Below are 5,773 nucleotides of genomic sequence, written 5' to 3'. Positions count from 1 at the left end.
GCAGAAAACAAAAATTTTCCTACGTTTTCACCAAGATCCATCTATGAGTTCATCTAGCAACGAGTGATCGGATGCATCTACATACCTTTGTAGATCGCGAGCGGAAGCGTTCAAAGAACGGGGATGAGGGAGTCGTACTCGTCGTGATCCAAATCACCGGAGATCCTAGCACCGAACGGACGACACCTCCGCGTTCAACACACGTACGGTCAGCGTGACGTCTCCTCCTTCTTGATCCAGTAAGGGGGAAGGAGAGGTTGATGAAGATCCAATAGCACGACGGCGTGGTGGTGGATGCAGGGCGTCACAGTAGCAGGGCTTCGCCTATACTACGAAGAGAGACGTAACGGGGAGAGAGGGAGGCGCCAGGGGCTGGTGTATGAAGTCCCTCCTCTCCCCCACATATATAGGAGGGCCAAGGGGGGGGGGTGCGCAGCCTAGGAGATCTGATCTCCTAGGTGCGGCGGCCAGGGGGAGGAATCCCTCCCCCCCCAAGGCACCTAGAGGTGCCTTCCACCACTTGGACTCCTCCCCCATGGAAACCCTAGGCGCATGGGCCTAGTAGGGCTGGTGCCCTTGGCCCATGTAGGCCAAGGCGCACCCCCTACAGCCCATGTGGCCCCCCGGGACAGGTGGCCCCACCCGGTGGGCCCCCGGGACCCCTCCGGTGGTCCCGGTACAATACCGATAACCCCGAAACTTGTCCCGATGGCCGAAACAGCACTTCCTATATATAATTCTTTACCTCCGGACCATTCCGGAACTCCTCGTGAAGTCCGGGATCTCATCCGGGATTCCGAACAACATTCGGTTCCTGCATATACATATCTTCACAACCCTAGCGTCACCGAACCTTAAGTGTGTAGACCCTACGGGTTCGGGGAGACAAGCAGACATGACCGAGACGACTCTCCGGTCAATAACCAACAGCGGGATCTGGATACCCATGTTGGCTCCCACATGCTCCACGATGATCTCATCGGATGAACCACGATGTCGAGGATTCAATCAACCCCGTATGCAATTCCCTTTGTCAATCGATATGTTACTTGCCCGAGATTCGATCGTCGGTATCCCAATACCTCGTTCAATCTCGTTACCGGCAAGTCACTTTACTCGTACCGTAATGCATGATCCCGTGACCAGACACTGGGTCACTTTGAGCTCATTATGATGATGCATTACCGAGTGGGCCCAAGTGATACCTCTCCGTCATACGGAGTGACAAATCCCAGTCTTGATCCGTGTCAACCCAACAGACACTTTCGGAGATACCCGTAGTCTACCTTTATAGTCACCCAGTTACGTTGTGACGTTTGGTACACCCAAAGCACTCCTACGGTATCCGGGAGTTACACGATCTCATGGTCTAAGGAAAGATACTTGACATTGGAAATCTAGCAAACGAACTATACGATCTTGTGCTATGTTTAGGATTGGGTCTTGTCCATCACATCAGTCTCCTAATGATGTGATCTCGTTATCAATGACATCCAATGTCCATAGTCAGGAAACCATGACTATCTGTTGATCAACGAGCTAGTCAACTAGAGGCTTACTAGGGACATGTTGGTGTCTGTTATTCACACATGTATTACGATTTCCGGATAACACAATTATAGCATGAATAAAGACAATTATCATGAACAAGGAAATATAATAATAATGCTTTTATTATTGCCTCTAGGGCATATTTCCAACCATTGCTGCACAGAAGAATTATGTCCTTGATGCACCGCTAGATGACAGACCTATTGCAGGAGCAGATGCAGACATTATGAACGTTTGGCTAGCTCAATATGATGGCTACTTGATAGTTTAGTGCACCATGCTTAATGGCTTAGAATCGGGACTTCAAAGACGTTTTGAACGTCATGGACCATATGAGATGTTCCAGGAGTTGAAGTTAATATTTCAAGCAAATACCCGAGTTGAGAGATATGTAGTCTCCAACAAGTTCTATAGCTAAAAGATGGAGGAGAATCGCTCAACTAGTGAGCATGTGCCCAGATTGTCTGAGTACAACAATCGCTTGAATCAAGTGGGAGTTAATCTTCCAGATAAGATAGTGATTGACAGAATTCTCTAGTCACCATCACCAAGTTAGTAGAGCTTCGTGATGAACTATGATATGCAAGGGATAACGGAAACGATTCCCAAGCTCTTCGTAATGCGGAAATTGACGAAGGTAGAAATCGAGAAAAACATCAAGTGTTGATGGTAGACAAGACCACTAGTTTCAAGAAAAGGGCAGAGGGAAGAAGGGGAACTTCAAGAAGAACAGCAAGCAAGTTGCTGCTCAAGTGAAGAAGCCCAAGTCTGGTCCTAAGCCTGAGACTAAGTGTTTCTACTGCAAAGGGACTGGTCACTGGAAGCGGAACTACCCCAAGTGATTGGCAGATAAGAAGGATGGCAAAGTGAACATAAGTATATTTGATATACATGTTATTGATGTGTACTTTACTAGTGTTTATAGCAACCCCTCAGTATTTGATACTAGTTCAGTTGCTAAGATTAGTAACTCGAAACGGGAGTTGCAGAATAAACAGAGACTAGTTAAGGGTGAAGTGACGATGTGTGTTGGAAGTGGTTCCAAGATTGATATGATCATCATCGTACACTCCCTGTAAATTCGGGATTAGTGTTGAACCTAAATAAGTGTTATTTGGTGTTTACGTTGATCATGAATATGATTTGATCATGTTTATTGTAATACGATTATTCATTTAAGTAAGAGAATAAATTGTTGTTCTGTTTACATGAATAAAACCTTATATGATTACACACCCAATGAAAATAGTTCGTTGGATCTCGATCGTAGTGATACACATAATCATAATATTGAAACCAAAAGATGCAAAGTTAATAATGATAGTGCAACTTATTTGTAGCACTGCCATTTAGGTCATATTGGTGTAAAGCGCATGAAGAAACTCCATGCCGATGGGCTTTTGGAATCACTTGATTATGAATCAATTGATGCTTGCGAACCATGCCTCATGGGCAAGATGACTAAGACTCTGTTCTTCGGAACAATGGAGCGAGCAACAGATTTGTTGGAAATCATACATACTGATGTATGTGGTCCGATGAATATTGAGGCTCGCGATAGGTATCATTATTTTCTGATCTTCGCAGATGATTTGAGCAGATATGAGTATATCTACTTGATGAAACAAAGGTCTGAAACATTTGAAAAGTTCAAAGAATTTCAGAGTGAAGTGGAGAATCATCGTAACAAAAAATGAAAGTTTCTACGATATGATCGCAGAAGTAAAATATTTGAGTTACGAGTTTGGTCTTCAATTAAAACAATGTGGAATAGTTTCACAAACTCATGCCACCTGGAACACCACAGCATAATGGTGTATCCGAATGTCATAACCGTACTTTATTAGATATGGTGCGATCTATGATATCTCTTACCGATCTACCACTATCATTTTGGGGTTATGCATTAGAGACAGCTGCATTCACGTTAAATAGGGCACCATCTAAGTCCGTTGAGACGACACAATCTGAACTGTGGTTTGGCAAGAAACCAAAGTTGTCGTTTCTTAAAGTTTGGGGTTGTGATGCTTATATGAAAAAGTTTCATCCTAATAAGCTCAAACCCAAATCGGAGAAATATGTCTTCATAGGATACCCAAAGGAGACTGTTGGGTACACCTTCTATCACAAATCCGAAGGCAAGACTTTTGTTGCTAAATTCGGAGTTTTTCTAGAGAAGGAGTTTCTCTCAAAAGAAGTGAGTGGGAGGAAAGTAGAACTTGATGAGGTAACTGTACCTGCTCCCTTATTGGAAAGTAGTTCATCACAGAAATCTGTTCCTGTGACTACTACACCAATTAGTGAGGAAGCTAATGATGATGATCATGTAACTTCAGATCAAGTTACTACCAAATCTCGTAGGTAAACCAGAGTGAGATCCGCACCAGAGTGGTACGGTAATGCTGTTCTGGAAGTCATGTTACTAGACCATGACGAACTTGCGAACTATGAGGAAGCGATGATGAGCCCAGATTCCGCGAAATGGTTTGAGGCCATGAAATCTGACATATGATCCATATATGAGAACAAAGTATGGACTTTGATGGATTTGCCCGATGATCGGCAAGCCATAGAAAATAAATGGATCTTCAAGAGGAAGACGGACGCTGATAGTAGTGTTACTATCTACAAAGCTAGAATTGTCGCAAAAGGTTTTCGACAAAGTTCAAGGTATTGACTACGATGAGAGTTTCTCACTCGTATCTATGCTTAAGTCTGTCCGAATCATGTTAGCAATTGCCGCATTTTATGAAATCTAGCAAATGGATAAACAAAACTGCATTCCTTAATAGATTTATTAAAGAAGAGTTGTATATGATACAACCAGAAGGTTTTGTCAATCCTAAAGGTGCTAACAAAATATGCAAGCTCCAGCGATCCATCTATGGACTGGTGCAAGCATCTCGGAGTTGGAATATACGCTTTGATAAGTTGATCAAAGCATATAAGTTTTATACAGACTTGCGGTGAAGCCTGTATTTACAAGAAAGTGAGTGGGAGCACTACATCATTTCTGATAAGTATATGTGTATGACATATTGTTGATCGGAAATAATGTATAATTATTCTGCAAAGCATAAAGGAGTGTTTTGAAAGGAGTTTTTCAAAGAAAGACCTCGGTAAAGCTGCTTACATATTGAGTATCAAGATCTATAGAGATAGATCAAGACGCTTGATAAGTTTTTCAATGAGTACATACCTTGACAAGATTTTGAAGTAGTTCAAAATGGAACAGTCAAAGAAAAAGTTTCTTGCCTGTGTTACAAGGTGTGAAGTTGAGTAAGACTCAAAGCCCGACCACGGCAGAAGATAGAAAGAGAATGAAAGTCATTCCCTATGCCTCAGCCATAGGTTCTATAAAGTATGCCATGCTGTGTACCAGATCTATTGTATACCCTACACTGTGTTAAGCAAGGGAGTACAATAGTGATCTAAGAGTAGATCACTGGACAGCGGTCAAAATTATCCTTAGTGGAATAAGGAAATATTTCTCAATTATGGAGGTGACAAAAAGGTTCGTCGTAAAAAGTTACGATGATGCAAGTTTTGACACAGATCTGGATGACTCTAAGTCTCGATCTAGATACATATTGAAAGTGGGAGCAATAAGCTAGAGTAGCTCCGTGCAGAGCATTGTTGACATAGAAATTCGCAAAATACTTACGAATCTGAATGTGACAGACCCGTTGACTAAAATTATCTCACAAGCAAAACATGATCACACCTTAGTACTCTTTGGGTGTTAATCACATAGCGATGTGAACTAGATTATTGACTCTAGTAAACCCTTTGGGTGTTTATCACATATCGATGTGAACTATGGGTGTTAATCACATGGTGATGTGAACTATTGCTGTGTAATCTAGATTATTGACTCTAGTGCAAGTGGGAGACTGAAGGAAATATGCCCTAGAGGCAATAGTAAAGTTATTATTTATTTCCTTATAATCATGATAAATGTTTATTATTCATGCTAGAATTGTATTAACCGGAAACATAATACATGTGTGAATACATAGACAAACAAAGTGTCACTAGTATGCCTCTACTTGACTAGCTCGTTAATCAAAGATGGTTATGTTTCCTAACCATGAACAATGAGTTGTTATTTGATTAACGGGATCACATCATTAAGAGAATGATCTGATTGACATGACCCATTCCATTAGCTTAGCACCCGATCGTTTAGTATGTTGCTATTGCTTTCTTCATGACTTATACA

The sequence above is a fragment of the Triticum urartu genome, chromosome 3 (genome assembly GCF_003073215.2).
Source record: "Triticum urartu cultivar G1812 chromosome 3, Tu2.1, whole genome shotgun sequence".
Taxonomy (NCBI): domain Eukaryota; kingdom Viridiplantae; phylum Streptophyta; class Magnoliopsida; order Poales; family Poaceae; genus Triticum; species Triticum urartu.
The sequence above is the reverse complement of the archived record's forward strand: the minus strand, read 5'-3'. Positions refer to the sequence as shown.